Here is a 26,201-nt window from a genome sequence, read left to right on the forward strand (position 1 = left end):
TAACATAACAGCCCAGATATTCCGATCCCTACGGGTGGGTACGCGCTGTGCGAATGCTCTTGAAAGATCAGACACCTGCCCTAGAGAAGGGCCTCCGCAGGCAGAGAGTTCTGCTTTCTGGAGCCCCTCCGCCCGCAGAAAATCTTTAGAATTCTTTCGCCTGGTAAAAGCAGGGGTAAGGCCTGCTTTTACCAGGATAAGGGTTGAAAAAGTTTTTTTTTTTTAATTCAGTCATTTATCATTTAAAAATACTTTTAAAAAAGGTAAGTTTATTTTTAACCCTGTAAAAAACTAATTAATTTTTTCAAAAAATTTAATTTTTTTTTAAATATTTGATTTATTGTAATTTCAATGAATTTAAAAAATGTGATTTAAATTTTTTTTATTTATTTAATGTTTTACAGTGTTTTTGGGGTGATCTCCATTCATATATTTGACAGGTCTATCTGTCAAGTGTATGAAGGGAGATTCCCTTCTTTGATTGGCTCCCCATGGCCCACGTGATCCCAGGGACACTTGCGAACTGCCTGCTCCCCTGGGATACAAAGACCCTGCACACTTGGAGTTCGAGAGGCCCAGGATCGAAACTATATACACCTCGGGAGCCCTCAGGTAAGTGCATAGATTTTTTCCAGATCGGAGGCTTCCGCACGCGGGAAGCCTCCGATCGGAAAATACGGGCCAATATTTCTAATCTAAACACTCTATTATGAATATCAAAGGCTGATTGGTTGCAAACATCAGCTGTTGCTAAGTGAAATCTGTCTCTCTCTCTCTCTCTCTCCAATGATATCAACCGCATTTTTTCTAGATATTGAATGAATTAAACATAAACACCTTTCAGAAGCTGAATTAACCGAATTCCATATGCCAACAGCTCTCTCGCTCCCAAAGCTTCAAATTTAAAATTCTCATCCTCATGTTAAGATGTATTCATAGCCTCACCCTTCTGTATCTGTGTAACCTCCACTAGCCCTACAACCCCCAAAACTCCAAACCTTCTGTTGCTCTGATGGACAGCCTTGGCTCAGTGATGGCACTTGGCTCTGAGCAGAAAGTCATAGGTTCAAGCCCTACTCCAAAAATTTGAACAGTCTGCCAACATGTCCTACATTTTAATTTTGTATTATGGGTTATAATACCTCTTAGCAAAGTGTTTTATATCCTTCTTTGTCTTTAATAATTCTGGCTTCCTCTTAGTGCCCTTGCAATCTCCTTACCTTTCCTTATATCTCTATGTCCCTTATTGACCTCCTTACACAGTATAACGCAATGACCAGAATCATAAAGCTATTGACCCAGATAGTCCAATCCCTATGGGTGGGTACGAGCTGTGTACCCACCCGTAGGGACATCGGAAATGCCGGTTTCAGGCATGCACTGCGCAGGCGCTGAAAACCGGCATTTCCGATCTGTCAAGAAAGCTCTTGACAGATCCTCTGCCTGCCCGGGAGAAGGGCCTCTGTGGGCGGATAGTTCCACTTTTAGGTGACCCTCTGCCCGCAGAAAACCCTTACAATTCTTGGCCTGCTTTCACCAGGATAAGAGTTGAAAAAAGTAAAAAAGAATATTTTTTTTACTGATTATTCATTTAAAAATAGTTTAAAAAAAGGTACGTTTATTTTTAGCCCCGTAAAAAACTTTAATTATTTTTTTCAAAAAATCAAATTTTTGTTTAAAATATTTAATTTATTGTAATTTCAAGTCATTTTAAAAATGTGATTTAAAAAAAAATTTATTTAAAGTTTTACTATGTTTTTGGGATGATCTCCATTCATATATTTTCAAGGTCTTCCTGTCAAGTGTATGAAGGGAGATTCCCTTCTTTGATTGGCTCCCCATGGCCCACGTGATCCCAGGGACACTGCGAACTACCTGCACCTCTGGGATACGTGGGCCCTGCGCACTTGGAGTTCGAGAGGCCCAGGAGCAGAAGCAGTGCGTCCCGGGAGCCCTCAGGTAAGGGCGTAGATTTTTCCAGATCGCGGGCCTCCGCCCGCAGGAGGCCTGCGATCGGAAAATACGGGCCACTTTCTGTGCTATCACTAATCCCATCTGGAACAATCTAGCTCAAGTATGTAGTTCTACACTAGATACTACTTCCCACTATTCATGATTCCCAAGTCACGTGATTGCCTGTGTTGTCTCTCTATTTGTCTGTATCGTTTGCACTATGTGTTTCTGTGATGTCCTAATTTGCTCAATTGTGGCCTTTAAAGCCAGAGACAGGGTGGTATATGGTGTCCCATATGTGGAGTGGCTCGAATGGCTTCATCCTCCAGAGGCGTTATGATGATGTACCGGTACCACTGTTTTAGCACCGATACCAGTGTTTCGGTTTGGAGTCAAACAAAATGGGGCATCAGGTTGAACCCACAGTCGTATGAGTGGCCGCGGTAGTCACACAATCTACAAACCCATGTTGTCCCTTTCAGAGTACAACACTGCAGATCTGGTGCTATCCAAGTTCCTCCCTTCTTAATCAGGTATCTTGGCTATTCCTCATACTGTTTATGGATCGGAACTAACTCGGTCTTCCACCATTCCAATCGATTCTACCCTATACACCTTCCAAGGTTTCGTTTCATTTCCATTTTTCCTTAACAAAGGCAAGACCAATCCCACTGTCTAATATCTTCGTTTCTTTTCCCCTTCCCTAGGGGCCAAAAACGCCATTCCCATTTTGCTGCATCATATTATAGTCTATGTCGTGGTTCCTTTAAACCATTTTTTTCCGTTGTTCTTCATGAATAAACAAAGGGATTTGATTACTCTCTAAGTTGTCCAGTCCCTTCCGTACCACATTCATCACAAATGTTGCATAGCAGCTACACACGATACCTCGAGTAAAGTCTTGATACTGGTTAGCCTCATTGTTTGCCAATAATCTTTTTAATTACCTCTTCATTACCTCATCGTGTGCCCACATACTTTCTATATCTATTCTGTTTACTCCTGTTAACCTTGCCGTGGCTCCTATTCCTAGGCTCCTATCCTGTCAGCTCACACTTTCTTTGCAATTTAAACTGATTCTCCTTATGTTCCCCATCTTCCTCAGCCCTTGGTTCCTGTTTTCTATTCTATACTAACACATCCTCTACTAATTATCCAACCATTTTGTCCATTAATTGTGAATAACTCCCTTCACATAATCTAATTGACAGATTCAAGCTCATGTTTAACACAACTGGTGCAATTTCAAAACACACATTGTTATGTAATACATTTCCTGATTCAATTACTTCTAGTCCATTAACATTTGGGTTCTTTTGCTGGATCAGATGTGTAGAGTTCTTTTTGTGAGTTGGGATGCCCTTTTTTTTGGTCTCAAATAGGATTTAGTGTTATGATGATCACCATCAGCATTTGTACTTGTCATGAAGGGGTAATTACTAGCCCTAGCCCTTTTCGGGCTACCCCAGATCAGGCACATTCCCCAGATGTTCACCTTCAACTAAAGTTAGAGATAACCGAATTCTATAAGACACTTAATTGGGTCTAAAGGTCCAGGCTATCTCTCTCTAAAGGAAAGAAACAACTTGAAGATGTTACCATCTTCCAGATAGCACTTTTAATAAGTTTAACTAGACTGTAGCCTTCCGGATATTAAGAGGGTCCGGAAACACCCCCCGCAAGAACTCTGCAACTCCTCACAAAAGAGTGTACAGAGATTGAATTCACTAGTTTGATACAGAAATACTATTTGAGACTATTCTAAAAATATATAGATTTATTAAAGAACCGACATGCAGCTAACAGCTGGTGATTCAGTCGCAACTTTAACAGTTCAAAATACAAATAGTTTACATTTCTTATTCTCAGAGATCCTTATTCTCAAATCATAACTTCATTACATTTTTACATTTCTTATTATTCTTAATCCAGGATATCCACCAAAATCAAATAAGAGTACCTCTTGATCCCCGAGACTCAAAGAGTTAAAAACTTACAGAGCCTGCCTCTGAAGTTCAGAATCGCTTTCCCCTTCCAGCGACTTCTGATTTTCTATCTGAAAACTCTATTTTTATACTGTTTTTTCAGTGGTAAATCCTTTCAAGTTTTCTACTGATGTAAGCTAATTATCTCTAGTCATCTTCTGTTGAATTATTTTCTATTCTTACTGTCAATTCAGCTGTTAACTCTCAGAATCCTGTCTGCTGTATAGGTGTTCAAAAACTTATCATAAAAAATGGTTATTACAAATTTATCTCTTTGATGCCATTCTTACAAAGGACTTCAATTCAATTCTTAATATCACCTTAACTGGTTATAAGCAGATGTTGTGTCTCCTAACTGTTCCATTTTCAATACAAAAACCATGTGATTGCTTGGTGTCATCTATTGATATCATATTTTCAAAGTATTCTGTTTGTACCTTTTACAATATGTAAATCAAAAACACTTCAACTAGGGTGTTCTATGCATTTCTTAGCGACTTCAATTAGTTGTATTACAGACTTCAGGACTCCTTGTTTCATTTGATGTTACTTTTACAAAGGTACGTGGTTTTTTAATGTTCTGTGTTTCTGTCCAAAGTGTTAGTTTATAACACTTTACTTGGGCATTGCTGTTGTATTTCTTCCAATGTTCAGACATAGAGGAACCTCCAACCTGCTGTTTCAACAGGGCTATTGTCTTAGTATTAACAACCAATTCCCATTTCAAAAGCTTGTGTGGTGTTTACAACTTTTGTGTTAACACTTCATCTTATCTCAGAAGCCTGTATTCACAGCTTGTGTCGTTGAGGCTTTTTAGATTTTTAAACCCAGCATGTCATGTTTTAATAAAGTCAGAATTCTGTTCATAGGATGGTGTATTTTTCTGAAATATGGCTTTTCCTTTACAGGCAAACCAATAGATACTATTACTTATCAGCATAAGACATTTCTTACTTTTAAATAACCTGCTGTCATTAACTTTTAAGTTTGTATTGAAGTCTTTTACAATGCTCTTGAATCACTTTTGTCTTCGTGTGATACTAAGAGGGAAAAATTGGCTCATGCCCCCTTTGGGGCGCTAACTTCGCCAGGGCGCTACTTTTAGCACCCCGAAAAATTTAGCTCCTGAAATTGAACAGTAGCGCCCCAAGCAGGAGGCGGGGCTACTGGAAGCACTCCCCCTCCCTCTTGGGGCATTCCCATTGAATATCGCGGCGCTACGTGCAGCAGCGCCACGCGCGTCGGCACGTAGCACTGTGGTACTGCAGGCCTCCCTTCCCTGATTAAAGGTGAGGTGCCTAGCACAGCGTGCACCAGGGCCCTGCTGGACCACCGGGGAGCGGGGTGCCGGCAAAAGAGCCTGGCACTCAAGAGGATCGCCGCCGGTACCCCGCAGGAGGAGGCAAGGGGGGGGGGGCAGGTGTTGGCAGGCAGCCCCCCAAAAAAGGCCGCCCGGCACCTGCCCTTTAATTTACACCGTCCCGGCCACAAAAATGCCACCCTGGCATAGCGTCCAGCGAATAGGTCAGGGGGCACGAGCCAGGTTTGTGGCTGAGGTGCTGCGCACGGTGATGACATAATCGCCGGAGGCGCAGCGCCATGGGGCGCTACCGGCTACTGTCACCGCTAACCTCCCGCTGAATTTTGCGGGAGGCATTAGCAGCGCCACGCCCGGGTGCTAGGTGCTTTGTGTCCCGTTAGTGCCCCCCCTTGGGGTGCTAACGGGAGGCGCAAAGTGACCAAATTTTTGCCCCTAACTCTTTAACTGAACCCTATTAATTCTGTGACCAATTTAGTGTTTGGGGTCAATGTATGTCCCATCCCACCTGTTTCAGGTGAGTCTTCCTGGTCTCCTGCATACAGGACTCCTCATCTTCCCAAGGAGCACGCCTTAGGGTTCTTACCGGTGAAATTATGCTTTTGAGAGGCTATACCTCGATTTATCACTGATTCCAACCCTAACCCTTTTGAAGTCCTCCGCTACCTCATGCAGGTCGCTTCTCACTTGGATCCATGTTTTGCTATGGAACCTGTGCGGTATGGCCTCCTTTTCTCCCACCTTCAGCTTGTAGCTGATTTGTGTGCAACCATGGCCACCTTGTCCAGACAGGCCTCGGCCTCCCTGATTTTTTTTGTTTTTCGCCTCCCTACAAGCTTTCTTTGTTCAGTACTTAGTGGAGGCCTTGTAACTGATGACCATTCTAGGGGCTGAATTTTACCAGCGCTCAGAGTGCGGGTTTGGAGGCGGGTCCATTGTCAAAATCACAAAGATTGACAGCGTGTCGGTATCCCGCTGTAAACCCGCCTCCTTGTCAGTTTCCCAAGTGTCAGGTCTGTCATCCCTAAACAGACCCGACACCAAGCGGCGGGTCAGCCAATTTAGATAGTAGCTTCTTAAAAGGTAGTTAAAAACCATTTTCCCATGTACTTACCATTTTACTAGGTTTTCAACGAGGTTCCCGGAGAGTGGCTATCACGTCAGGTAAGTATATCGGGTTCTCAATGACTGTGGATTGCTGTGAATAGGTGAGAGCTGCAAAAGTGGTCTAAAACCTACCATTTCACAGCTGTTTAGCATTCTAGTATTAGTATTAGTAGTTTAGTTGTTTTTAAAAAAATATTCTACTGTTTAACCGACCTGTATGGCTCATGAGGGTAGCCGCTGTTTTATAAGCTCGTCTACAACTTTCCACTTTATTTATTATTTTATTGTTATTATTAAACAATTTTGTAAGTACTGTTTCTTCGCTTATCCGCTACGACCGTCAATCACTTCTGGACATAAGATCGTCCGGAGATATAGGACCTACCCCCGATTTTTCGAACTGGTATTCTGCTGCTACTACCATCTACCCTCCCACCTGCTTACCTGACTTCATTCCTGTGATCAGGAAGCGACGACGGCGCAAGCGGGGCAGACGAGCAGGTGCATTAGTGAAGCTGAGGCGACGTGAACACCACCCCCCCCTTCCGAGTATTCTCCTGGCGAATGTGCAGTCACTGGACAATAAGCTGGACGAACTCAGGGGGAGGCTCACCTTCCAGCGAGACATTAAGAACTGCAACGTCTTGATTTTCACTGAGACTTGGCTTGATCCATCGCTACCGGCTTCGGCCATTCAACCAGAGGGATTCAACATTCACCGGCTAGACCGAACAAAGGACTCGGGGAAGAATAGAGGGGGTGGAGTATGCTTTATGATCAACAATTCTTGGTGTTCCGACGTGGAACTACTTACATCTTCTTGTTCACCCGATCTTGAACACCTGATGATCAAATGCCGACCCTTCTACCTCCCGAGAGAGTTCTCATCCGTGATCATTACAGCGGTGTATATTCCACCACAGGCCGACACAAATAGGGCACTAAATGAGCTGTATGGGACCATTAGCAGGCTTGAAACTTCCCATCCAGAGGCTGCATTCATCGTGGCTGGCGATTTCAACAAAGCCAACCTGAAGAAAGTACTGCCTAAATACCATCAGCATATCACCTGCCCAACGCGAGCCAAGAACACACTAGATCACGTTTACACTCCATTCCAGGATGGATACAAGGCCCTCCTCTGCCCTCCCTTCGGCAAATCAGATCACAACTCCATCCTGCTGCTACCCACCTATAGGCAGAAACTGAAACAGGAAAAGCCTGTGATGAGATCTCTACAATGGTGGTCGGATCAATCAGACGCTATGTTACAAGACTGTTTTGATTCCACTGACTGGGATATGTTCCAGAATGCCTCGGACAATGACATCAACACATATACAGATTCAGTCATTAGTTTCATAAACAAGTGCATAGATGATGTTGTTCCGAGGATTGTTGTACGAACATTTCCCAACCAGAAACCATGGGTAAATGGCGATATCCGTGTTATGCTAAAAGCACGGTCGATCGCACTCAACTCTGGGGACATAGATGAGTACAAGAAATCAAAGTACGAGCTAAGAAAAACCATCAAAAATGCAAAAAAACAATACACGGATAAAGTGGAGTCACACTATCATAGCTCAGATTCGCGAAGGATGTGGAGTGGACTACAATCTATTACAGACTACAAAGGGAAACCCAGCTGTGTCATGCCCAGCAATGCCTCTCTCCCGGACGAGCTTAACACTTTTTACGCCCGGTTTGAGGCCAACAACAACTGGCCTGTTACAAGGGCGCCCGCGGCTCAGGACGACCGGGTCTTCTCAATCTCCGTGGCTGATGTGAGCAAGACTTTTAAGAGAGTGAACACCCACAAAGCACCCGGTCCAGATGGAATCCCTGGGCGTGTCCTTAGAGCATGCGCTGACCAGCTGGCAGCAGTGTTTACGGATATATTCAACCGTTCACTGTACAAAGCACCCGGTCCCCACCTGCTTCAAGATGACATCGGTTATTCCAGTCCCCAAAAAAACCAAAAGTAACCTGTTTAAACGACTACCGCCCCATAGCACTCACTTCTGTCATCATGAAGTGCTTTGAGAGGCTGGTCAAAACCCACATCAACTCCTTACTAACTGACACACTGGACCCACTCCAATTTGCTTACCGCCCAAAAAGATCTAGGGATGATGCCATCGCCACTGTACTACACACTGCCTTATCACACCTGGATAAGAGGAACACCTATGTGAGAATGTTGTTCATTGATTATAGTTCAGCATTCAATACCATTATCCCCTCCAAGCTTGTCAACAAGCTCAGTGAGCTAGGACTTAACACCTCCTTATGCAACTGGATCCTGGACTTCCTGACGGGCAGACCCCAGGTGGTGAAAATAGGCAGTAACACCTCCTCAACACTGATCCTGAACACGGGAGCTCCCCAGGGTTGTGTGCTCAGCCCCCTTCTGTACTCCCTGTTTACTCATGATTGCGTGGCCACGCACAACTCCAACTCCATCATCAAGTTTGCTGATGACACTACCGTTGTAGGCCTGATCACAGATGGCGACGAGACAGGCTACAGGGAGGAGGTAAGAGCTCTAGCAGAATGGTACAAGTACAACAACCTCTCCCTCAACATCAGCAAAACAAAGGAGATGATCGTGGACTACAGGAAGCGGCAGGGGGAGGGACGCACCCCAATCTACATCGAAGGGGCTGAGGTGGAGAGGGTCAGCAGCTTCAAATTCCTGGGTGTATTCATTACGGAGGACTTAACGTGGTCACATCACATCGACGTCGTAACGAAGAAGGCATGCCAACGCCTGTTCTTCCTCAGGAGACTGAAGAAATTTGGAATGGTCCCCCAGATTCTCACCAACTTCTACCGGTGCACCATTGAGAGTATCCTGTCCGGCTACATCACTACCTGGTATGGCAACTGCACCGCCACAGACCGCAAGGCTCTACAGATGGTGATGAAAGCTGCACAACATACTATAGGAATTAAACTACCTGCTGAGCAGGATATCTACCCCGAGAGGTGCCGGGGGAAGGCCCTGAGAATCATTAAAGACGCGAGTCACCCCAGCCACAACCTCTTCGCCCTGCTCCTGTCCGGTAAGAGATACCGAAGCATACGGTCTCGTACCAGCAGGTTTTGAAACAGCTTCTACCCCCAGGCCATAAGACTCATGAGCGTATAATTTATTATTATTTATTACTGTTGTTTTATTTATTATTACTATATTTCTATTAGTATTTTATCATTGTTATGCCATATTTATTCCAATGTTGGGAGGACTCGTAAAAATCAACATTTCATTGTGCAGTACACACGTCTGCTGCATATATGACAAATAAAATTGAATTGTAATTGTAATTGCTGTTCACTTCCCAATCTTAGAAGCTGGAACATTAATGGTTTGGAACCCACTTTTAAGTTTTATGTACTTTTGAAGTGTTTGGAGTAATCTCTCTATCCACTGTCACCTCCCTGGAACAACCTATCTCAAGATTGACAGATTACTTCTGTCATCTCAAACTCACCTGCCATCTATTCCATCAGCATCGGTGCCCTTAAAAAAATCTCACCTTGGTCCTCAGAATCCCAACATGATCAGCCCCAACACCAGCATCACCGGGCACACCAGCAGCACCAACATCCACACCAACCTTCTCCGCAATCAACTGATGTTGCACTGGACACAGGCTATCATCACCCGTGCACATTGCTGCCTGGGACGCCAGCGATGGCCTTACCATGTCCAGATTTCCTTCACTGTACACCCTGGCTGCCACATGATGCACCAGGTTGGCACCACCCCACACCAGCACCATAAAGCATCCCTACAATGTCTAAGCCATTCCTTTCACACTCGTCACCAAGGGCCAGGGGTGGGGGGTGGGGGGACATGGATAACGTTATGTCTCACCATTCACTGGAACTCACTAACACAATTTCAAATGTGCACACAAATCTGTCCAAGAAGGCAAAGTGGTGGCAATAAGGATTTCAATGCTTGACAACACATTAACAGAAAGTTTACATGAACATTGGCTAAAACACCCAAGTGCCTACCCTTGCGTGTTGTTAGTTGGTATGATTGGACAAGGATGAGGGTGAGTATGAAGGGTGGCTAGTGAGATGGGGAAGTGTTAATGTAAATAGAGAGGGATGGGTGGAGGTGCAAGGTAAGTTGGTGTGAGTAAGGATGTGCAGGAGTAGGGTAGGGAAGACAGAGTGATGGGGATGTGATGACTGGCACAGTAGGATGAGGTTGAGTGTGGTTTTACAGTAATGTTTCGTGATCTACTGAGATCATTGAAAGGTTTGCGCCACTGCAGCCTGGTCCTCCTGACGACATCCCTGCTTGTGTCCTCCTATGCAATGTGCAACCAGGCTGCGTTGGTGTCCTGGGGAGGTCTCTTCCACTCATTGAAAGGGAAGAGAACCTCCCTGCGTGCTGTGACTCCCTCCATAAGTATATGGAGGGAGTCATGGGAGAGCCTGGGTGCAGCCCTGTACCTCTGTGCAGTGCTTGTCAGTGTTTGCAGCACCTCAATGCTGTAGAACATGGCCCCTTTAAGGCAACCGGTTGATGACACATCATCAAATGACGTCATCAGACCCACTTCTTATTAATTGGCCGGGAACCTCGCAGGGCCGGCTTAAGAAGCCCAATCCATGTAAAATCTTGTTGGAGGTCCCCACACGCCACGATGGTCGCCCGCACCGGACCCGCCGAGGTTGGAAAACTCCAGCCCCAGCTGTGAGGAAAAACTTTTCTACCTCCATTTCTTGGGCCTAGGCTGTCCACCAATGTCTACTACAAGCCTACCGACTCCCACAGCTACCTTGATTATACATCCTTCCACCCGCTTCCTGTAAGGACTCTATTCTATTTCCCCAGTTTTTCCATCTCTGTCACATCTGTTCCAACAATACCAACTTCCACACCAGAGCTTCCAAAATCTCTTCCGTTTTCACAACCAAGAATTCCTCTCCACCATGGTTGACAAGGCCCTGGACTGTGTCTGTCCCATTTCCTGCATTTCCACCCTCACACCTCCTCCCTCCCAGAGCCATGATGGAGCCCCCTAGTCCTCAGCTTTCACCTCACTAGCATCCACATTCAACGGATCATCCTCCACCATTTCCACTACCATCAGCACCATGCCACCACCAAGCATATCACCAAACACATTCCGAAGGGATCGTTCCCTCCATGACACCCTGGTCCACTCCTCCAGCACCCCTAATATCTGCTCCACTTGTCCAGGTACCTTCACCTGCCCTTTCACCTCCTCCCTTCCCACTATTCAGGGCCCAAAACACACCTTCCTGCTGAAATAGCGATTTACTTGTACTTCTTCCAACCCAGTATACTGTATTCGCTGTTCATGATGCAGTCTCCTCTGTATTGGAGAGACCAAACGCAGATTGGGTGATCGGTTTGCTGAACACCTTTGTTCAGTCCGCAAGCTTGACTCTGAGCTTCCGGTTGCTTGCCACTTAAATTCTCCATCCCACTCCCACTCTGATCTCTCTGTCCTTGACCTTCTACACTGTCCCAATGAAGCTCAATGCAAGCTCGAGAAACAGCACCATCTTTCTGTTAGGCACTTCTGGCCTTAACATTGAGTTTAACAACTTTAGGGGGAACAATTTGGTTGGTTTGCGCCTCCCGTTAGTGCCTTAAGAGGGCGCTAATGTGGCGCAAAGCAACTAGCGCCCGTGCGCGGCGATGTTTACGCCGCTCATGAAATTGACTAGACATTTTGCGGCGGCGCTAAACACTACCACCACGATCTCCTGCGCCCGCAGATTGTGACGTCAGTCGAGCGTGCAATGCCCCGATAGCGCCCCGGACCGGATATTGAGTGGCACCCCCTGTCTTACCACCTGCCGCTAGCAACGACAGGTTGAGGGGAACGTTTTGCAGTCGGGAAGGGACTGGGGGAGCGCTATTTAAAGGCGACCGCTTCCTGCCTTTTTTTGTCGGCGAAATTTTTTCACCACGCATTCTGAGAGAGAGAGAGAGAGAGACTGCAGGAGATATTCAAAGCTGTGTTGAGGAGTTTTGGGCACTGAACAGCACTTTGCAGGTTCTTTTTTATTTGATCTTCCTTGCATCGATTTAGAAGAGACTGTGGGGGCTGCACTCTGAGCTCTTTCCTGGGCCTCTCCATTGTTCTTTCCAACAGATTTGATGTACAGGTCTCTCCAGGCTGAGATTCAAGGCTGCAATGAGCAGGGTGTGGATGGAGAGCAAGATCGACCCTCCCCTTTAAGAACTGGCCGGCACCAGTGTGTCTGTGTTCCATTGCTGACTGACATCACATTAGCTTCGCCAGCGCTCTGAGTTAGCGCCTTGCTCCTTGGCCTTTGCGCCTTAAGACAGGTGTGCAGCGCCTGATTTAGTGTTCAAATTACCTCCGGGGCGATAAAAGCCAAGTTTGCCGTCGGAGGCGATAATTAGCGCCAGGCGCTAAACTTTGCACCCGGCCGATAATCGCGCCCTAAGCAGGGCGATACCAAATTTCTCCCCCTTAGATCTTAATTACTGCTCACATTCTCTCTTAGACAGCAGGTGGTAGTATTGGAGGACGGCTGCACCACAGCCATTGGGAGTGGAGGTGTGGGGTAGTGCTTGGGATGGCGCTGCCCTACACAACCAGCTATGTGGTCCACATCCCTGAGGTCTACACACTTTTCTCCGCCACATTCCCAAACCAATAATGTGGCTACAACAGCAGGTCAGAGGCTGGGTATTCTGCGGCGAGGGTCTCACCTATGACTCCCCAAAGCCTTTCCACCATCTACAAGGCACAAGTAAGGAGTGTGATGGAATACTCTCCACTTGCCTGGATGAGTGCAGCTCCAACAACACACAAGAAGCTCAACACCATCCAGGACAAAGCAGCCCACTTGATTGGCACCCCATCCACCACCTTAAACATTCACTCCCTCCGCCACCAGCGCACCATGGCTGCAGTGTGTACCATCTACAAGATGCACTGCAGCAACTTGCCAAGGCTTCTTCGGCAGCACCTCCCAAACCCGCGACCTCGACCACCTAGAAGGACAAGGGCAGCAGGCGCATGGGAACACCACCACCTCCAAGTACCCCTCCAAGTCACACACCATCCTGACTTGGAAATATATCGCCATTCCTTCATCGTCGCTGGGTCAAAATCCTGGCACTCCCACCCTAACAGCACTGTGGGAGTACCTTCACTGCACGGACTGCAGCAGTTCAAGAAGGCAGCTCACCACCACCTTCTCAAGGGCAATTAAGGGTGGGCAATAAATGCTGGCCTTGCCAGCCTCACCGAATAAAAAAAAAGGAGCCTTCTTTCCTCTACCAGGTTTTCCATGCTTCCCTCTGCTATTCTGCTGTAACCATTTACACCTCCTTTGGACCCATCTTGTTTTTCAACACTTGTCTCATTATCACCTTCTTTTACCATGCACCATCATCCCTTGTTACTTAATCACTCCTGACCTCCTCCTTATCACAGACCACTTTTGTTCTTTTCCTGCCCCTTTTTTGCTGGCTCTTTACTTGCTTAAAACCTGTTACATCTCTAACAACTTCCAGTTCTGCGGAAAGGTCATCGACCTGAAACGTTAACTCTGTTGCTCTCTCCACAGATGCTGCCAGACCTGCTGAGTATTTCCAGCATTTTCTGTTTTAATTTCCAGCATTTGGCTTTTGTTTAATTACTCGTGTGAACCAAACAAAAAAAAATTCATTAATTTCAATGAGGTAAATCCATTTGGATCTGACACTGGGTGAGAGTGCAGTATTCTTTATTGGCCCAGTAATTCGGGTCCCAACGCGTGAGTACGGACGGGGTACTCACGCGTGGGCCCGTTGGAAGTGCCGGATTTCAGCATGCACAGCGCATGCGCGGAAAACCGGCATTTCCTCTCCTCTGAACCAAGGGGTTAAGAGGCGGTTCCCGTGCGACGTTTCAGGCAGCGTGTTCGCGTTGAACTTCGGTTTTTTTGACAGGTTTGTCCGTGCGTGAAGGCCTCCACTTTTTACAAATGAAAAAAGCAGACGTAAGGACTTAGTTTTAAAAGGTAAGTGGTCTAATAATTAAAGTTAGAATTTTTTTTCCACAGGTTTATTATTTTTAAAGAATTTACAGTAAGGTAAGTGTATTTTTGGACCCGATTTCTTGAAAAAAAATTTTTGGCAGAAATTTGAATAATTGTTTAAAATAGTTTTTTACAGTTATTAATAGTTCATTTAATTAGTGGGATTTTTTAAAACTTTATTTAAAGTTTAAGTACTGTTTTGGGCACCCGGAGTTTTCATGAGTTTGACAGGTCTTATGTCTAACTCATGAATGGACTTTTCCCTCCTCCGATTGGTTGCCCAGTGCTCACGTGATCCCAGCCGGCTCATCGCACTAAGTACGCCGCTGGATCACGCACGCACAGCGCGCCGGGAGCTGGACTGGGCCACAGACCGGAAATCCACGCAGGCCCAGTCTTCAAATGTCAGCGCGATATGTAAGTGTAGGTCGGGGGCTTGCACCCGCGGGAAGCCCCCGACCCGAATTTCTGGGCCATTGTGTATCTTTGAAAATTTCCATACAGTTGAATTTTCACAGGAATCTACATTTCAAAGGACAGTTCTAACAATCTGTTTCAAGCCCAGTAATCTCCTGGTCTCTTTAGTACACTGGATTAAAACGTGATTCATTACAATTGTTCAGAACATTCTGAATGATAAAATTGCAAAATGTAACAAATTAACAAACGTCAACCAATATAGTAATTTTCATCTTAATAATTGGCCTCAATCAGTATTGTGGGGAAACAGGTCAAGTAAGACGTTCTAAATCAGAGAATTCAGATGTGAAATGAACACAAACAGGAGAGACTGTATTTTACCTTTCCCACAATGCATTACCAGTAACCTGCAGCCATTGGGGTCTCACACCACTAGGGGCAGGACCTGCAGCCAGTGGTCTGGATTGTAAACTCTGTTAACCAGCTGATGGGGCATTGGTAAATATAGACTTTGTACATCCATTAAATAGAGTCTTGGATTATGGTAGGCATGAAGAGCAGTTCTGATTGACTGAGAACTGTCACATGCTTCCTGTCAGAGCTGTTACCGTGAAGCTGGTACAATGACAGGTCACAGTTGAAAATTAATTAAAATGTGCAGTTGTTGGAGTCGACAGAAATCAACAGGCTGAGACTTTTCTTTAAGCAAAAACAAAACGTGTCTTACTTTAATCAATCTCCACGAGGTCTGAAGGCTCAGCCCCGTGCAGGGGCTATGATGTCATCACGCAACCGACGTCATCACGTTCCCAACGCTCTTAAAGGGACCCTGCACCAATAACCCAACCCAGCATCTACATATCACAACATTGCTATACAAAGTGAATTGTGTTTAGGTACATATAACAGCATCGGCTATACATTGTGTTATTGTCCCTATGTGGTCTCCACCACACAGTAATAAATGAGCACAAATCCATAGCCCAATGAGAGTAATGAACTCAAATGAGAGCCTTTATCTTTCTAATGTTAAACAGCAGCTGAGGTGTAAACCCCTCGGATTTATTACCTGCTCACAATGTTCAATTACTGACAACATATGATTGAGGCTGGATGTCCTGTGGATGCAGAGAGTCTGATTATAACAGATACAATGGACAACCATCATGTCATTATCAACATTAAAGTCTAAGTTCATCTCAAGTGATCTGCTGCTGATATTCCTCACAATCACATGAATGCCACACATGAAAATTCTTACACACCATCACAATTAGTTTTCCAGAGCACTCCAATTTTGTTAATGCCACATCACCTGCAATTCTGTTCTGTTTTAGATAATAAAAAGCAACAATGAAATGTAATCAGGTTTTATTGGACCAGGTAGAGACCAATCCAAGATTGCTTTTGCTGATCAAGGGGCTGATTTCATCAGGAAGTGTTTACGGACAGTATAGAAATTTGTGAAGGTAAAACCATTTTAAGGTTTTACCTCAATTTTCCATGGAGCCAATTGTCTGAGGAAAGCCTATCTTTCATTAGCTTTAGGTCTAAGACCTGTAATGCATGGTCAGTTTTTTTCATTTTAACCAAGGCAGGCTAGACTGGTTAGTCACCAGATAAAACATAATGGCCTAGAAATTCACTGGCGCAGGGCGCCAGAAGTAGCGCCCCGGAAGAGGTCGCGGCCGCCCGCCGCAAATTCAGTTTCAGCACCCCAGACAGAAGCGCGGCGCTAGTCGAGGCGCCCCGCATCCCTCTTGGGGCGCAGCAACTGAAGTTCGCAGTGCAACGTGCCGCAGTGCCACACGCTGCGGCACAGCGCGCTGCGGTACTGCAGGCCTTCCTCCCCTTCTTAAAGGGGAGGGGCCTGCTGCAGCGCAATCTAAGATCGCGAGTGCCGGCAAAAGAGCCCGGCACCGAGGAGAAGTGCCGGGCTCTTGGGACACAGCCGGCACTCCGCGGGGTGGGGGGGAGCTCAGGAGGCCGGGGACGGCGGCGCGGAGAGGTGCTGGCAGGCGGCCAGCAAAAAAATGGCCACCCCGCACCTCAGCACCTCTACCGCCGCAGGTAGGCCCCCCTGAACCAGTCGCAAATTGCGACCGGCTTTAAAGCAGGAGGCGCTACCAAATTTGGAGATCGGGGCGGTAGCGGGGCGCTGCGCACACCGATGATGTCATCGGTGGTGGTGCAGCGCTAACGGCTAGCGCTGCCATTAGCGCCCCGCTAAATTTAGCGGGAGGCGTGGCCAGTAATGCAAAACCCACTAAGTGCCCTCTTTGGGCGCTAACGGGTGGCGCAGCCCACTGAATTTCTAGGCCCATTACACTTAATTATTTAAAGAAATGCTGTGTCTTTAAATTGCTACATTGAGATTATTTTATGAGTAGTCCTGGAATGAAAGAAAATCTTCGCCCAGAGGTGCAGGTTTAAATAAGAATCACAATAATGATTATTAGAATTAGATACACAAAAAACAAGAGTGAAGACTAGGTTTTTTGAACAGCGTTGTTTTAATCCATGGGAACACCACTGGCATTAAAATAAAGCCAATAAAAAATCTCGTCTCAAAATCATTTACTCACATAAGGATTTATCAGATGTCCATAGAAAATAGATGCTTTATTTACACCATTGCAATTATCTTTTATCTCTAACCAAACTTTATCTCCCTGATTCAGGCTAATTATTAAACTAGCAGAAGCAACTTCATAATAGAAATTAAAAGGTTGGAAGATGCTCCAGGCAGTAACATCATTTACTCTGAAAACCACATATGCATGCAATAAAAATATTTGTAAAATAAATGTAAAGCGATACACACCAGCTATCCTACAAATGAAAATGCCTGAGCTAGCCTGGAAATCGCCATCCCCATTGTAGATTACTCTCTGCCAAATAATTGATGTGTTAACTGAAGGATTGCTGACGTCAAGTGCAGCTGAAAATGCAGATGTTACCAGACGGAATTAGGTCCATTTGGTCCCTGAGGTCCAGGGTTACCTTTCTCTCCCATGGATCCCTGAGGTCCTACTGGGCCCAAATGTCCTCTCGGTCCTTGTGATCCATGATATACCTATCAATTCCTCCAATAAAAGGCGAAGAGTTACGAAGGTGACTGTGGTAAACCACTGTATTGTATATTGCCACCTCTGGGTGGCGCTGTGTATGGAGGCATGCCTCAGCTGGCTCCACCCACCACTGTGTGGGTTTCGTTCAGACTTGTTCAGTCACTCACGAAGAAGCATGGTCTCTTCTTAGCTAATAAAAGCCTTATTCATCTCTTCTTTCGACTCATCATCTCTTCTTCGACTCATCACCTTTTATGAAGTAATTGATAAGCGTATCAATTTTATTAGCTAAAAGTTAAATGGCGACACCTGAGGAGCAACAACAGCAACGGATACAGCAGACATTGCTGAGAGCCCTCAGACCACCACGCCTGGACCTCGACCCTCAAGATGTGGGTGCATCAGCCAAGTTTGAACACTGGCTGAGCTGCTTTGAATCCTTCCTCGCAATCTCACAGGTTACAGAGGAGGATCACAAACTGAAAATTTTGACCGCCCAGGTGAGCCATCAAGTATATATGCTAATCCGGGACTCTAATACGTACGTGGCGGCCCTCGAGCTACTAAAAGGGCAATATACGCGCCCAGTGAACACAATTTACGCCCGACACCTCTTGGGATCCCGCAGGCAGCAACCGGGAGAATCGGTAGGGGCATTTGCACGGGCGCTACTGGCACTCTGCAGAGACTGCGATTGTAAAGCGGTAACGGCTGTGGAGCACGCGCAGGGACTCGCCTGTGATGCCTTCGTCAGGGGCCTCCAGTCAGACCACACCCGGCAGAGACTGCTAGAAAGCAAGGAACCCGACCTGAAGACGGCCATTGCCCTTGCGCTCTCGTTAGAGGAGGCCCACCGAAACCTCGAGGCATACCCCCGTAACGGCGCCGAGACATGGCAATCGAAACCGTGGGACACGGGACCGCCGCCCCCGGCACCAACCGCTGCAGCGACCCAACCGAGACAGCAGCCTCCGGTAAGAACTGCTTCGATGCCCAGTAACCAGGCCCAAAAATGCTATTTCTGTGGCCAGTTAAAACATCCCAGAGCGCACTGCCCAGCTAAGACAGCTACCTGCTCGGGCTGCGGGAAGAAAGGCCATTACGCTAACGCCTGCAAGGGGAAGCCAGCCAGCAGCGCAGCGTGCGGGCCGTGGGAGCAGCCATCTTATCCGCCATTTTGTGTACCCCCGGCCGCATGGCATCCGCCGCCATCGTATCCAACGCACTCAACCGCCATTTCGTCACCGGAACCGACCACCGTCTCGGCGGATGACTATAGTGACTCACTAAGCCACATACTGGCCTCCGTGACGCTGGATCAAGGCCACCCTCACCATCTATCCAGCTCCATGATGGATATCGCGGTAAACGGCCGCGCCACCAGTTGCCTGATCGACAGCGGGAGCACAGAGAGTTTCGTCCACCCCGACACGGTACGTAGCCACTCCCTCACGATTCTGCCAACGCACCATCGCATTTCTATGGCGTCCAAGTCCCAGTCAATGGACATCAGCGGCTACTGTGTGGTGACCCTGTCAGTAGGGGGCACTGAATATCAAAAATTTAAACTGCTAGTCCTGCCCCGTCTTTGCGCTGCCGTCCTGCTAGGGTTGGATTTTCAGTGCCACCTTAAGAGTGTCACACTAGCATACGGTGGACCCCTCCCCCCACTCACAGTCTGCAACCAACAACTTTTAAATCGCCCGCTGCAAACCACCTGCAGCCTTTCCACATTAAAAGTCCCCCCCCCTCCCCTGTTCGCTAACCTCACCCGCGACTGTAAACCCATCGCTACCAAAAGCAGGCGGTACAGTGCTGGGGACAGAGCTTTTATCAGCTCTGAGGTGGAGCGGCTCTTGAAGGAGGGCATTATCGAAGGTAGCACTAGCCCCTGGCGAGCCCAGGTTGTAGTCGTTAAAACCACTGCAAAACGCCGCATGGTAATCGACTACAGCCAAACCATAAACCGGTACACCCAGCTGGACGCGTACCCCCTCCCTCGCATATCTGATATGGTCAATCAGATTGCGCAATACAAAGTATTCTCCACCATCGACCTTAAGTCAGCGTACCACCAGCTGCCCATCCGCCATGAGGACCGCCAGTATACTGCCTTCGAGGCAAACGGCCGCCTCTACCACTTCCTTAGGGTCCCCTTCGGCGTTACCAACGGGGTTTCGGTCTTCCAAAGGGAGATGGACCGAATGGTTGACCAGAACGCGCTGCGGGCAACCTTCCCCTATTTGGATAACGTCACCATCTGCGGCCACGACCAGCAGGACCACGACGTTAATCTAGCAAATTTCCTCCGTACGGCCCAACGGCTGAACCTAACGTACAATAAGGAAAAATGTATGTTTCACACCAAGCGCCTGGCCATCCTCGGCTGCGTGGTGGAGAACGGAGTCATCGGGCCCGACCCCGACAGAATGCGCCCCCTAATGGAGCTACCCCTTCCCCACTGCCAAAAAGCACTGAAGAGATGCCTGGGGTTTTTCTCCTACTACGCCCAGTGGGTGCCCCTCTATGCAGACAAAGCCAGGCCCCTCATCAAAGCCACCTCCTTCCCCCTGACACCAGAGGCGTGTGCAGCCTTCACTCTTATCAAGAACGATATCGCGAAGGCCGCAATGCACGCGGTGGATGAGTCCATCCCCTTCCAAGTGGAGAGCGATGCCTCCGACTTCGCCCTAGCCGCGACCCTTAACCAGGCGGGCAGACCCGTGGCCTTTTTCTCAAGGACCCTCCAGGGCCCCGAGACGAGACACTCCTCCGTCGAAAAGGAGGCCCAGGCTATTGTAGAAGCGGTGCGTCACTGGAGGCATTACCTGGCCGGGAAACGATTTACCCTGCTCACTGACCAGCGTTCAGTAGCTTTTATGTTTAATAATAAGCAGAGGGGTAAAATCAAGAACGACAAGATCTTGAGGTGGAGAATCGAACTCTCCACCTACAATTATGATATCTTGTATCGGCCAGGGAAACTCAATGAGCCCCCAGATGCCCTATCACGTGGTACATGCGCCAACGCGCAGAGTGATAGGCTGCAGTCCCTCCACAATGACCTCTGCCACCCGGGGGTCACCAGGTTTTTCCATTTTATCAAATCCCGTAACCTGCCCTACTCCATCGAGGAGGTCAGGACCATGACCAAGAGCTGCCAAATCTGCGCCGAGTGCAAACCGCACTTCTATAGGCCGGACAGAGCAAGCCTGATCAAGGCCACCCGCCCCTTCGAACGCCTGAGCGTCGATTTTAAAGGGCCCCTCCCCTCCGCTGACCGCAATGTGTACTTCCTCAACATAGTTGATGAGTACTCCCGTTTCCCCTTTGCCATCCCTTGCCCAGACATGACCAGTACCACGGTCATCAAGTGTCTGAATGACATCTTCGCTCTGTTCGGGTTCCCCAGCTATATACATAGCGACAGGGGCTCATCGTTCATGAGCGACGAACTTCGGCAGTACCTGCTAACAAGAGGTATCGCCACGAGCAGGACCACCAGTTACAACCCCCGGGGGAACGGCCAGGTGGAAAGGGAGAACGCGACGGTTTGGAAGGCAGTCCTCTTAGCACTAAAATCTAAGGGCCTTCCGACCTCCCGCTGGCAGGAGGTCCTCCCTGCAGCGCTTCACTCCATTCGGTCACTGCTTTGTACTGCCACTAATGCGACCCCTCATGAGAAAATGTTCGTTTTCCCCCGGAAGTCTACATCGGGAACCTCGCTACTGGCATGGTTGACTTCTCCTGGGCCCGTCCTACTGCGGAGGCACGTGAGGACGCATAAAACGGACCCCCTGGTCGAGCGGGTGCACCTCCTACACGCCAACCCCCAGTATGCCTGGGTGACATACCCAGACGGGCGGGAGGACACGGTCTCCATACGAGATCTCGCACCCTCGGGTACCCCTGAATTACCACCGTTATCCCCCTTACCACCGTTATCCCCCTTACCACTGTTATCCCCCACCACCCCTCCCAACCCAACCCCTGCAGACGGCATGCCAAAGCCCCAGGAATCTTCGCCAACCACCCAGACACCAGACCCGACGTCGGATGCTGCAACACCACCGCCACCACCACGACGATCAGGACGTCAGACAAGGCCTCCTGATAGACTTAACTTGTAGTACCCTTCACCCCGCCGGACTTCACATTAAACAAGGGGTGAATGTGGTAAACCACTGTATTGTATATTGCCACCTCTGGGTGGCGCTGTGTATGGAGGCATGCCTCAGCTGACTCCACCCACCACTGTGTGGGTTTCGTTCAGACTTGTTCAGTCACTCACGAAGAAGCATGGTCTCTTCTTAGCTAATAAAAGCCTTATTCATCTCTTCTTTCGACTCATCATCTCTTCTTCGACTCATCACCTTTTATGAAGTAATTGATAAGCGTATCAGTGACTAAAGGTTTTTATTGACTAAATAACAGAGCCCACTCTCGTGGGTGATCCGATCCAAGCAGGAGGAATACCAGCCAGTCGCTCACCTTTATACCTGGCCTGGTGGGTGGAGCCAAGGCGGAGTCGGCAGTGGTCATCCCAGGTATAGCAGTGTGGCAAGAGGCGACCTCGTACCGTGATACAATAGTGGTCAGTGATACAGTTATAACGAACAGTGGTGAACAGTGCTAACTACTAACAGTGATACGATAGTGAACGTGGTTTACCACATTCACCCCTTGTTTAGAATTAAGTCCGGCGGGGTGAAGTGTACTACCAATTCTGGTAGGTCAGTCTGTCCGGAGGCTTCGTAAGCCTCTCCGATCGCCGCAGCGGTGGTGTTGCCTTATCCGGTGCTGGTGCCTTATCCGGTGTTGATGCTGGTGTTTGCGTGGTCGGCGAGGGCTCGTGGGGTTCCGGCATGCCGTCTACCTGGACTGAGGTTGGGGGGGGTGGTGGCGGTGTTTCCGGATCGGCTGAGGGTGCGAGGTCTCGTAGGGAGACAGTGTCCTCCCGCCCGTCTGGGTACGCCACGTAGGCGTACTGGGGGTTGGCGTGCAGGAGGTTCACCCTCTCGACCAGGGGGTCCGTTTTATGGGTCCTCACGTGTTTCCGCAGCCAGACCGGCCCCGGGGCGGTCAGCCAGGTTGGTAGAGTGGTTCCCGTAGTCGACTTCCTGGGGAAAACGAACATTCGTTCATGGGGGGTGGTGTTAGTGGCCGTGCAAAGTAATGACCGGATGGAGTGCAGCGCTGTCGGGAGGACTTCTTGCCAGCGGGAGGTTGGGAGGCCCTTAGACTTTAAGGCTAAGAGGACGGCCTTCCATACCATCGCGTTCTCTCTTTCCACCTGACCGTTACCTCTGGGGTTGTAGCTGGTGGTCCTGCTTGCTGCAATACCTCTCTCTAGGAGGAATTGCCGGAGTTCCTCGCTCATGAAGGAGGAGCCCCGGTCGCTGTGTATATAGTTCGGGAACCCGAACAAGGCGAAGAGGGCATTCAGGCACTTAATGACCGTGCTACTGGTCATGTCGGGGCAGGGGAAGGCAAAGGGGAAACGGGAGTACTCATCAACGATGTTGAGGAAGTACACATTACGGTCAGAGGACGGGAGGGGCCCCTTAAAGTCGATGCTCAGGCGCTCGAAGGGGCGGGTGGCCTTGATCAGGCTTGCTCGGTCCGGCCTATAGAAGTGCGGTTTGCACTCCGCACAGGTCTGGCAGTTCCTGGTCATGGTCTTGACCTCCTCGATGGAGTAGGTCAGGTTGCGGGCCTTAATGAAATGGTAGAGTCTGGTGACTCCGGGGTGGCAGAGCTGGTCGTGGAGGGTCTGAAGCCTATCGATATGCGCGCTGGCGCATGTCATTCGTGAAAGGGCATCAGGGGATTCGTTCAGCTTGCCTGGCCGGTACAAGATCTCATAATCGTAGGTGGAGAGCTCGATTCTCCATCTCAAAATCTTGTCATTCTTGATTTTGCCCTTCAGCTTGTTATTAAACATGAAAGCCACCGAACGCTGGTCGGTGAGGAGGGTAAATCGTTTGCCTGCCAGGTAGTGCCTCCAGCGCCGTACTGCCTCCACGATCGCCTGGGCCTCTTTCTCGACCGACGAATGTCGGATCTCGGGGCCCTGTAGGGTCCTTGAGAAGAAGGCCACTGGCCTCCCCTCCTGGTTTAGGGTGGCGGCTAAGGCGAAGTCGGATGCGTCGCTCTCCACCTGAAAGGGGATGGACTCGTCCACTGCGTGCATCGTGGCCTTGGCTATGTCTCCCTTAATGAGGGAGAAGGCCGCGCACGCCTCCTCCGTGAGGGGGAAGGAAGTGGCTTTCAGGAGGGGTCTGGCTTTGTCCGCGTAATTGGGTACCCATTGGGCATAGTAGGCGAAAAGCCCCAGGGTTCTCCTAAGTGCTTTAGGGCAGTGGGGGAGGGGTAGCTCCATGAGGGGGCGCATTCTTTCTGGGTCGGGGCCGATGATTCCGTTCTCCACTACGCAGCCGAGGATGGCAAGGCGCGTGGTGTTAAACACGCATTTCTCCTTATTGTAGGTGAGGTTCAGCCGTTGGGCCGTACGGAGGAATTTCTCCAGATTCGCGTCATGTTCCTGCCGGTCGCGGCCGCAGATAGTGACGTTATCTAGGTAGGGGAATGTAGCCTGCAGTTCGTTCTGGTCAACCATCTGGTCCATCTCCCTTTGGAAGACCGAGACCCCATTAGTGACACCGAAGGGGACCCTAAGGAAGTGGTATAGGCGCCCATTCGCCTCGAAGGCGGTATACTGGCGGTCCTCAGGGTGGATAGGGAGTTGGTGGTAGGCCGACTTCAGGTCGATGGTCGAGAATACTTTATACTGTGCAATCTGATTGACCATGTCAGATATGCGGGGGAGGGGGTATGCGTCCAGCTGGGTATATCTGTTTATGGTCTGGCTGTAGTCGATGACCAGGCGGTTTTTATCGCCGGTCTTTACGACTACGACCTGGGCACGCCAGGGGCTGCTGCTCCCCTCGATAATGCCCTCTTTCAGGAGGCGCCGCACCTCAGAGCTAATGAAGGCTCTGTCCCCGGCGCTATACCGCCTGCTCTTGGTAGCGACGGGTTTGCAGTCAGGGGTAAGGTTAGCAAACAGAGAGGGTGGCGGGACCTTGAGGGTGGAGAGGCTGCAGGTGTTACGCGGTGGGCGGTTTAACGTTTGCTGGTTGTTGACTGTGAGTGGGGGGAGGGGTCCACCGTATGCTAGGGTTACGCTTTGGAGGTGGGATTGGAAGTCCAGCCCTAGTAGGACGGCAGCGCAGAGATGGGGGAGGACGAGGAGTTTAAAGTTTTTATACTCCGTGCCCTTAACCGACAGGGTCACGACACAGTAGCCGCTGATGTCCGTGGCGTGGGACCTCGATGCCATCGAGATTCGGCTGCGCGTTGGTAGGACAGAGAGGGAGTAGTGGCTCACCGTGTCTGGGTGGATGAAGCTCTCCGTGCTTCCGCTGTCGAACAGGCAGGTCGTGGCGTGGCCGTTCACTTTGATGTCCATCATTGACTTGGACAGATGGTGCGGGCGGGCTTGGTCCAGGGTGACGGAAGCTAGTGTGTAGCTGAGCGAGTCGTTGTCATCTGCGGGCGAGGCGGTCGGGCGTGGTGAGTAAAATGGCGTCTCCCACGAGGTAGGGCCCCATGAGGCACTATTGGGGTCGGTTGCCTTAATCAAAGATGGCCGCCCCCATGACTCATGTGTGGGGATGCTGGCCTCAGTTGCCCTAAACAAAGATGGCCGCCCCCATGACTCATGTGTGGGGATGCTGGCCTCAGTTGCCCTAAACGAAGATGGCCGCCCCCATAGTTCGCATGCGGCACTGCTGGCCTCTGAGGATCCGCTCCTGCAGGCCTTGGAGAAGTGGCCTTTCTTCAGGCAGGTTTTACATATGGAGTTCTTGGCTGGGCAGCGCGACCTCGGGTGCTTCTCCTGGCCACAAAAAAAACAGCCGGCGGCCCGATCGCGGATGCCCGATGTCGGGGCCGGTGCCGGGGGTGGCGGGGCCGGTCGGGTCCGGGACGCCGACGCAGAGGTAGGTCCCGGGGGCGGCGCTGGGAAGGGTGCTGTGGTAGGGGTCGGGCCCGAGTCCCAGGGTTGCGAGCAGTACCTGGTGAATGCTTCCTGATCTTGGTGGGCCACTTCCAGGGAGATAGCGAGGGCTTCAGCTTTTTCCATGCTGAGGTCTTTAGCTTCCAGCAGTCTTTGCCGTGAGTACTCGGACCGTAGGCCTTTCAGGAATGCGTCGCGGATATTATCTTCAGTATTTTCGGCTGCCGACACCGATTTAAAGTCACAGTTCCTGGCGAGTGCATATAGCG

The 26,201-nt window shown here is 49.1% G+C and overlaps 1 long non-coding RNA gene across 1 annotated transcript in view; it reads left to right on the top strand.

Annotated features, from left to right (window-relative positions):
* Nucleotides 1-531: 531 nt before the first annotated feature.
* Nucleotides 532-26,201, top strand: part of LOC147102161 (uncharacterized) — a 111,271-nt gene continuing 85,601 nt past the window's right edge. Inside the window, exon 1 of the long non-coding RNA XR_015073220.1 lies at nt 532-612. This is a non-coding gene — a long non-coding RNA (uncharacterized LOC147102161). The remainder of the gene's footprint in view (nt 613-26,201) is intronic.

Source organism: Somniosus microcephalus, chromosome 22, assembly GCF_052327205.1.
Source record: "Somniosus microcephalus isolate GS21.2 chromosome 22, FLI_Smic_1.0, whole genome shotgun sequence".
NCBI classification, from domain to species: Eukaryota; Metazoa; Chordata; class Chondrichthyes; order Squaliformes; family Somniosidae; genus Somniosus; species Somniosus microcephalus.